Here is a 10,311-nt window from a genome sequence, read left to right on the forward strand (position 1 = left end):
TTTTGAAGCCATATGAGTTTATATTGATTTGTTTTTCATTTAAAAATCCACTAGTGGTGTAAAAAAGACCAGTACATTTTCAATGGGAAATGTATCTAGCAAGCTGGTTCTTGCTTATGTATAGTGATAAACATTGTAGCTGCCTCTTTAACCAAGAATTTATAAACACAGAACTCTAACGAATGTGAGTTTTTAAGGATTGTTATTTACTACTTTGGGTTGTAATTAGAACAATGCACATCTATCTTCCAAAATTTTGTAAATATTTTTGATTTTTTTCATAAAGTGTAAATTTTACATAAAAGTTGTGCCCTTAATAAACATGTAATATATAATTTACCAGTTGGTTTATGTGTCTTTGTACTCCTGTTGATAGTAATAGCTATGTCATAGATGTTAGGACACAGCAAGCTAACCAAGGAATGAGCAATTGATTTTAAACTTTGTACCACCATTTGAGCAGGCATACAGATTGAACTGTTAGTTTTCATTGGTCATATAGAAAACTTTATTTGTAGTATATCCCCAAAATGTCAAAATTATTTAACAAGGGATCATTTTAAATATATTTCTAAATATATTTAAATTGATGTTAAGTTTTAGCAAAGACTTTCCTCCTGACCAGTTGTTCAGGAACACCGTCTTACACAATTTAAAAATCACAGTGTTCCAAAGAGGTAGTCAACATCAAGCCTCCCAAAAAACAATGGATTTAGAAAGGAGCAAAAGAAGGAAATAAGAAAATAATTGAATTCATTCTAAATATTGAAAATTTCACCAAATCTATAATCATAAAATCATAGAAAGGAACGGTTTAGTTAATCTAGGTCAGGGCTGGGGAGCCTGTGGAAAAACCAGATAGCACTCTTATAATCAGTAACATAAACCCATCATTTTTTCCTTCATTATTTTCTCCTCCCACTCACATGTATACTAGACTAAATGCTGCTAGCTGCTGTAATAAACCACCCCATGATTTAGAGGTTTGACACAATACTCTTATTACTCACATTACAGTTCTAAGCAGGTTCGAGGAGGAGCTCTGCCCCATACAGTGATTCAGAGACCCAGGCTTCTTTTATTTTGTGATTCTGCTCAAAATCTCCATTTGGCCAGCAGATGGGGAAAGAGCAAAGATTACATGGGAGTTTTTTAATGTGCCAGGCCCAGAATTGGCATCATCACTTCTGCCCATATTCCATGAACCAAGACTTCATCTTGTGGCTCAAGGAAAGATGGGAGATGTAGTTTGTTTGTGTGCCCAGGAGGAAAAGAAAACAGGGTTTTGATAAACAGTAGTCCTCTGCCACATACTGCACCCCTTCTCGGTTAGTACTAACGTTTTTTTCCATGATCTCTTGCTGTATGTAGATATTTTACCCCTATTTTTAAATGTATGATCACTCAGAAACCATTGCTTACCTTTAGCATGCAGTGTTTTATCTGTCAGTAATGTTTTTAACTTCAAGTAACAGAAAATACTAAGGATTACTTAAATAGAAATTTTTTTTTCATATCACAAAGTATGCAAGTTATCTGTTGTTTGGCATTGGTTAGAACAAGTAATTTTCTCGGCCTTTTCCTTATGATCGCAATATGGCAGCTACAGTTCCAGACTACATGTTTGCTGGAAGAAGGAGCAGTTCGGGTATATCTGTTCTTTTTGTTAGGAGAGTAAAAGCTTTTTCAGAAGCACATTTCTGCTTACATTCTATTAGAATTACGTAAGAGGCAGAGAAAACAAGTAGCCTTTATAATGAAAGTGGGAAAAGAAGATGAGTTAGGTAGGAATGGCTGAAGGTGAGTGGGCCAACAGTCAGCCACAGAATTTCTGACTGGTACAGGTATGTTTCCTTATAGTATATTGCCAATCAAATCTTTGCACCCATCCAAATCAACTTTTTAATTTACTTTTTTAACAGTTTGAACTCAACAATGAGCAGAATGAACTTGAAAATAAGTATTCTACTTTTTTATCCTTAGGAATAATAAATTGGTGTAAACTTCCTAGAGAGCAATTTGAATCCAAAGCCTTTTCTTCACCCCAAATCTATGTATCATTTAAGCTAATAATTCATCACTTTTGGGAATTTGTCCTAAGAGAATAGTGAGACAAGTAAGCAAAGATATGTATACAAACACATTTATTGCAACATTGCTTTTGGTATGACAAAATTGAGAGGATTGGCTAAATGACTGAATAACTCCCAGATACTGAAATACTATGTAGCTATTAAAAATAGTCATGAAGTTCTATAATTGATCCTCTATAATATGAATATCAATCTATAATAGTTGATATTGAAATATTGCCACAATATTGTTAAAAGGCAATATACTAGTTTTATTTTTTAAAGTGCATACATCTAGAGCAAAAATCTTTACAAAAACATTCATCAATCTTTTATGATCTCTGGGTGGTGGGATTTTTATTTTTTACAAAACAGTGTTGTCTAAATTGCATTTTATTTTTTATAGTGAGTATTACATTTACAATAAAAACTTTCTAGTTTGAAAAATAATTCTAGAAATAGTGTCATTGAACTTTATGTTGACATAAACAATGTACAAAGAGCTCTTTGTGTAAGAGCTTTACTATTTTTTTATTTTTATTTTTAGAAAATTATCCATCCTGTACAATGAAGGGCCTTCCTATTTTGACCCTTCCCTTATCCTTCTACTTGGTCCTACCAATATAGCCAGGTTTTTTGTTTGTTTTGTTTTGTTAATGTGTGGAAGTAGACTCCTGCCCTACTTTTTTGGGCGGGGTTTGGTCTCAAAAGCTAAATGCCATGATTTATTTTGCCTAAGTGAATACAGGATCAATTCTTTATTCTGGGAATACGTTTTACCCAAATTACTCTCTTAGGAAAAATATGATCCAGAGAAGGGACAGAGGATAGCTTTTGGCAAAATTTAGAGCCTTTTAAAGTTCAGAACAATGTTATCTCTCATCTCGGTGAATAACGACTGATTTGCATAGTTGAAATTCCCAAAAGACTGACCTGAAGAGTGATGAGCCTGCAGTAAAGATTAGGTTATTTGGTTTTCCTCCTTCTATTAATGAAATAATTCCATTAGGGAGAAAACTGAGCAAATTTCAAGAGTTTTAAGAAAGTGCGAAAGGCATACTTTGAAATCTTCTTCATGCCAATTTGCATGGCTCACTTAAACACATTTCAGAGTAACTAGAGTACCCAAACTGTGGGTGCTGCTCAGGTAGGTTGCCTTTAAGCTTCTTGGTGGTTGACAGTCACAGTCAGAATCTTGCCAGTGCACAATTACAATTACTTGCTTTACTTCCTCGTGATCCCAATTAATGGCACCCACAGTATTTAGTGCCCTGGGGTCTTTGACCCCAGCCAGTTTGGGAGGTTAGGCAGAATTCCTTCAAGGTGCCAGCTCATTAGGACTGAAGTCAATGAGCAGTTCAAAACTTCACATTTCACACATCTACAAAGTAACTATGATCAGTAATGGCCTCTTTCCAGCCCAGTTTTTTAGGAATTAGGGGGCTTGGAAGTCAAACATAGAAGTGCAGCTTCTTTTCTTTAAGAAGGCATTACAAACTGAATTCATATCTAAGAACAGATTTTTTTTTTCTCCTGAAAGAAAACAAGCCATTGTATGAAATATGTAAAACATAGAGGATTGCTAATAACTACTGAAAAATAGGAGTTTGGTTCATTCGAGAAAGGGAGATAAGACATAATACCTATGTGCTTCCTGAAATCTTTGGGCAAAAAAATATGTGTGAATTTTTATCTATAAATATTTTCAAGTTCAGTAATTAACCAGAAGTAATACTGTAGCCGTCAGACATTCCAAAGCATGCATATTTTATATGGCTTCAACAAATTACCCAGATATTATCTACTTTGCTATAAAAGTCCTGGAAATGTCAACTTGTTTGTTTTTTCATGTGAATAACTGCAAAACCTCTACATCACCTGGAATTGCTTAGAGCAGTCAAGGAAAAATACCTAGATATCTCCTACATCATCAGTGTCTCTGAGGTGGGCTTTCCAAAAGAAACCCTAGAGAATTATCTTTTTTTCCCTGATGAGACATTAAACTGCCTTTCAGCAAGTGAGATTGACTCCCACAGATAAATTCTGTCTCTTAAGCACCAAAGTGTTGTGGGTGATAGGCATCACAGCAGTGCCCTGTGAAGCATTTTAACTGAAAATACTTATGTCAGACTTATGCAAGCAAGCTCTTTGCCTTCACAGCTCCATAGGCTTTTTATAATCCTCTGTTAATTTGCAACTTTAAACCCACTACTTATTGTTATCCCTTTCAGTTGCAAGAAATGCCACTTCCTTGTCCAAGAGCTAAGGTGACATGAACACTGTGCTGTTTGGCTATGCCCTTGTGGTTCTAGAAATGCGACCTTGTTTACAATCACCTGAAAGCACAGGTCTCTTTAAGTCATGGGGTTTGTGCACGTAGTCCACTGTAAGGCTGAATGGCATCTTTTAAATGTGAGATAACTACTTAGCAAAGTGGCTATTTGCTGAAGAAACATGGCAGCCCTCACCCCTGGTCATCCTAACTGTGGTTGAGAGTTAGGAAATGGTCAGCTCTGAGGGGTGGGCCTGTTGTTGGGTCATTCCCAATTTGGATATGTGAATATCTCAGCTTACCTTCTATGTTTAGTGCTAAATGTAAAATTGGTTTTAAAGTGCTAAATTGTATAGACAAATCTTTTTTGAATCTCCTGTCCTACCTGGGAAGTGTTTCCAGAGGCAATGCTAGGAAGTAGCCTTGCAGGTTAGCAGAGGCATGACTAGCCCAGGCATGACCTAATGTCCAGCTACTGTACTTCTAAGAAATTACCTGATGCGGAACATACCTCATATAAACTTAAATTCTCTTTTACTGTGGCTATACCTATATTTAATTCATTTATGGCTTGTGTTTTGTGAAAGTTGATGAAATCACTTTCTGTTGGAACCCCCCCCCAAAAAAAAATGGGGCCAGGAAAGGAATAAAGGAAAGGGGGTTCATGCTTGTCTAAGAACTGTTTCCAACGACCTTCTAAAAACTCATCAGACATTCCTTTATGTCTTTCACATCCTTCCCACATCTCCTGCTTTGCCCATATGCACATGTTTCTGTGACAGAGTTTATCACAGACATTCTTTAGAACTGCAGTAATTCAGATAAGATACTCTGAAAAGAATCTTGCTCAGCAATGGTATCTCAACCAACAAACTGATGATAAATCTGACTTTGAGCCTCCAAAACCAATTAACTGTTTCCACGTAGCTTACATGAACTTCTCCCTTTTTCCCAATAAAAGCTTTCTCTTACCCTCCCCTCACTGAATGCATTTGTGGCTTGCTGTGGTATGCATTTTGGATTGTAATCCTATTTTCTACTCCTGAATAAACAACATATTTGGAAATATTTTTCTCTAATGTGTTTTCTATGTTAACAGTTTTAAATGGATACCTTTCTCTGGTATCTTTAAATTCCTGGATGTAGAGTCTGATTACAAAGAGTATAGGGAATTGGGAATAAATTTTTCTTTTAAATGATAATGAGCAGAGGAAGGAACCATGATGGTTGACTAAGGAATCCGGCTCTCACCTCTGCCCAAAGAAAGCCCCAAACAATAGATAACCGCACTTCAAATAAAGTATAGGAGAAAACACTAGAATTCAGCAAAGAAGTGAAGACCTCCTGAGACTCAGAGGCTCATGATGGCAGCAGTCAAAAGGGAAGGGAAGTGTACTGACGAGGGTCAGCTCAGAGCCAGAACAGGCTCCTTACTGCAGGGAAAGGTAAGGAGGAGATCCCTAGCAGTCTATACTTCCATCACTGATGCTTGCAATCCTAGCTACAAGAGAGCCAAACAGCCCTTTTAGGCCATGAGCCCAGTATATGGAACTGCCTGGAACCCACATGACTACATTATTCTAGAGAGGGAATACACACTGAATCCCCCATCCTCTGGGACCCAGGCTACTACAGCATGGTGCCATTTTAGGATAACAGCCAACACCTGGAGTGCAGTCTGCCTGACAGTCATCTCCACATTTCTACGTCTCCATAGATATCCCATCATATCCACCCAGAGAGTTGCAGCAGTGCAACGCCAGCTGGACCCAGCAGTGCAGTTGTGACTCTGGCACCTAAACCCACACAGTGCCCTGCATCCCGTGGAACAGGTGGTCCAGTACAGTGGGAAGGCCAACCCTAAGACAAAGGGAGCTGATGTTCATGCTCTCCAGAGTCTGAGAGCCTACCACCCAAGGCCCTCTGCTGTAGCCAGTGGCTCAGTCTACTCCAGCTGAGCACCTGATGCCTCTCCCAGGACATCCAAGTTCCTGCCTGCAGCCCTGGCCACCCCATCCAGGGTCATCCACTCCAGCTGAGAAGCCACAGATCTCCCCAGTGCCACTTCTGGGAGCCCAAGTTCTGGCCTGCAGCCCCAGAAACCCTGTGCAAGATTGCCCATAACAGCTGAGGGGCTGCAAGACAGCCCAATGCCTCTCCTGAAGGTCCAAGTTCCCACCCACAGCCCCCACCCAGGGTCACCCACTCCAGCTGAGGAGTTACAGAGCACCCTAGCTTTTCTCTAAGGTCCAGGGCCCCAGTGATCCTTCCCTGGATAGCCCACTCCAGTGAGAAGCCACCAAGTGCTTCAGTGATTCTCCCAGGGGCTGAGGTCTTGCATGCCAATCTGGCAACCCTGGCACATTCCAGTGAAGGAACAGCCAGTTACCCCAGTGTTTCTTCTGAGGGTCCAGGTTCCTACCTGCAATCCTAGTAATCCCATCCAGGTTCTCCCACTTCAATTTAGAAGTTGCTGAGCACCCCAGCATCTCTCCCAGGGCCCTGAGGTCCTGCCTATGGCCCTGGATACCCCATTCATGGTTGCCCACTCCAATAAAGGAGCTGTTGAGTGCCCCAGCACCATTTCCAGAGGCTACAAGACCAACCTGCAGCCCCAATGACCCTGCTCACTCCAGCAGAACAGCTCCCAAATGCCCAAGCACCCCTCCAGGGGGTCTAAGGTTCAACCTGTTGTGGTTTGAATGTCTCCCTAAGCTCAAGTTGGAACTTAACCCCCAATGTGGTAGAAGGTGGGGCCTTTAAGAGATGATTGGATCTTGAGGACTATGCCCTCATGAATGGATTGATCCATTCATGGAGTAAATGGTTTGATAGTTTAATGGGTGGTCATGGATGCAGTTCTGATGGCTTTATAAGGAGAGTGAGTGAGAAGGGTAGCCCTCTTTTTCTCTTGCTCATGCCATTTTCTTGACCCCGGCAAAGCTGCATCACAGCATCCACAAACACCTGCAGCCTAGGCCACTGAGGTACTTGCAGATAACTCTGACATTGAATATGGTAAAAAAAAAAAAAAAAAAATCAAATGGCAACAACACTATGACACTCACCTGGAACCAAAGTCAAGTACCCTACCCAAGTGACACAACAGAATTCATCTACAGGTAGAAGTCTTCCTACAAAAGCTACTCCATAAAATTAGAAGAAGCGACTGTTTCACAAGATGCACAGACATCAATGTAGGGATACAGTAAACAGGAAAAAAAACAAAACTCACCCCAAAATGAACACAATAACTTTCCAGTAGCAGATTTCAAAGAAAAGGAAATCTGTGAAATGCCTTAAAAGGAATTCAAAATAATAATCTTAAGGAAACTTGGTGAGATGCAAGAGAATACAGATAGACAAGTCAATAAAATTAGAAAAACAGTTCATGATCTGAATGAGAAACTCATCAAAGATATAGGTATTACAAAAAAAATAATCAAATGGAAATCTTAGAACTGAAAAATTCATTGAATGAAATAAAATATACAACCAAGAGCTTTAACAACAGATTAGATAAAATGGAGGAAAGAATTTCTGAATTTGAAGACAGGTCTTTTGAAATAACCCAGTCAGACAAAAAAAGGGGGGGCTGTGGATGGTTGGGATGTGGAGGATAAAAAGAAATGAAGAAAGCCCATGAGATTCATGGGACAACTTTAAGTGGATAAATAGCTAAATTACAGCCATTCCAGAAGGAGAAGCGAATTTTAAAAGGCATAGAAAATCTATTTAATGAAATAATAATGGGTAAAACCTTCCCAAGTCTAGGGCTGGCCTGTGGCTCACTCAGGAGAGTGTGGTGCTGATAACCCCAAGGCCATGGGTTCAGACCCTATATAGGGATGGCTGGTTTGCTCACTGGCTGAGCATGGTGCTGGCAACAGCAAGCCAAGGGTTAAGATCCCCTTACAGGTCATCTTTAACCCCCCCCAAAAATAAAACCTTCCCAAGACTTGGGAGAGATATGGACATCCAGACCCCAAAGTTCCAAAGATCTTTAAACATATTCAATCCAAAAAGATTCTTCAGAAGGCATATTGTAATAAAACTGTCAAAAGTCAAAGACAAATCTAAAAAGAGCAGGGGAAAAAGATCAAGTCATATATAAGGAAATCTCCAACAGACTAGCAGCAGATTTCTCAGCAGAAACCCTACAGGCCAAGAGAGAATGGGATGATATATTCAAACTGTTAGAAGAAAACAAACAACCCCCACCCCACTAGCCAAGAATAATACTATATCCAGCAAAACTATCTTTCACAAACTAAGGAGAAATAAAGTCTTTCCCAGGCAAGCTAAAGCAAAGAATTCATCACTACTAGACTGGCCCTACAAGAAATCCTTAAGGCAGTCCTACATCTGGAAGATAAAGGATGAAAACTACTATCATGAAAACACACAAGAGAATGAAACTTGCTGGTAGAATAGATAAGCAAATAAAAAGGAGAAAAAATTTGTATCTTATTACTACTGAAATACTACCAAGCTGCAAAGAAAAACAATGAAAGAGGAAGAAAGGAACAAAGCATATACAAAACAACCATAAAACAATCAACAAAGTGACAGGAATAAGCCTACCCCTTTCAATACTGACCTTGAATAAAAGTAGATTAAATTCCTCATATAAAGGAAAAAGAAAGCAAACAAACAAGGCTCAGCTGTATGCTGCCTACAAGAAACTCATTTCACCTGTAAAGATACACAGACTAAAAGAGAAGGAATGGAAGAAGATATTCCATGCAAATACAAACCAAAACCGACCAGGAGTAGTTATATTTATATTGGATTTAAACCAAAAACTATAAAAAGAGACAAAGAAAGTTATTGCAAATGTAAACAATTGTAAAAACATATGCACCCTACATTGGAGCATCCAGATAATTAAAGCAAATATTATGAGAGCTAAAGCAAGAGATAGATCCCAATACAATTACAGTTGGGGACTTCAACACCCCACTGTCAGCATTGAACAGATCATCTAGACAGAAAATAAACAAGAAACATTGGATTTAAACTGCACTATAGACGAAATGGACTTAACAGACATCTACAGAACATTCCATCCATCAGCTGCAGAATACACATTCTTCTCACCAGCTCATGGAACACTTTCCAGGACAGACTACAGGTTAGGCCAAATTAAATCTCAACAATTTTTTAGAAATTGTAATTATATCAAATATTTTTCCAGAACTCAATGGAATAAAACTAGATATCAATAACAAAAAAGTTTGGAAACTGTACAAACACATGGAAATTAAACAACATGCTTCTAAATGACCAGTGGGTCAACAAAGAAATCAAGAAGGAAATAAAAAATTCCTTGAAACAAATGAAAATAGACATACAAAATACCAAAACCTATGGAACAATACAAAAGCAGTACTAAGAGGAATGTTTACAATAATAAATGCTCACATCAAAATAGTAGGAGAGGGTGTAGCAAGAAGGTCAACTACAGTTGTCTGGTGTTCATCCCCCCCAAAAAGAGACAAAAACAACAAATAAACAAGTATATTTTGACCATAATGACTGAAGAAATATGCTACAGAGCACTAGGGGAGTGACAAAATCCTTGTGGAGCATGGAAGACTGGGATAACACTGTGGAGAACAGAGCAAGGTATCTTGCTGCTGTCTCACTGTCTCCCACAGAGACTGACTTGTAGTCAGGTGGAGACAAGGTAAGCTGGAAAAACCCCAGCTGTTTCCACTGCCACCACAAATGCCAGCAATCCCTGCACAAGGGACTCCCCCAATTAACTCAGGCCCCAGAACCCACTTTGGAAAGTAGTTGTGCAACTACATTAGCCATATAGTAGAAGCTGAAATAGAACAACCCTAGCCTCCTGACCTAAGTGGCTACAGAACAGTGCTATCCTGAAACAACCTAGGACCTGGTGAAATTCACTCTCTCCATCCTGAGACCCCACATTCATTCTACCATGTTCACATGGGCACC

This window comes from Cynocephalus volans, chromosome 2 (genome assembly GCF_027409185.1).
Source record: "Cynocephalus volans isolate mCynVol1 chromosome 2, mCynVol1.pri, whole genome shotgun sequence".
In the NCBI taxonomy this organism is placed as follows: Eukaryota; Metazoa; Chordata; class Mammalia; order Dermoptera; family Cynocephalidae; genus Cynocephalus; species Cynocephalus volans.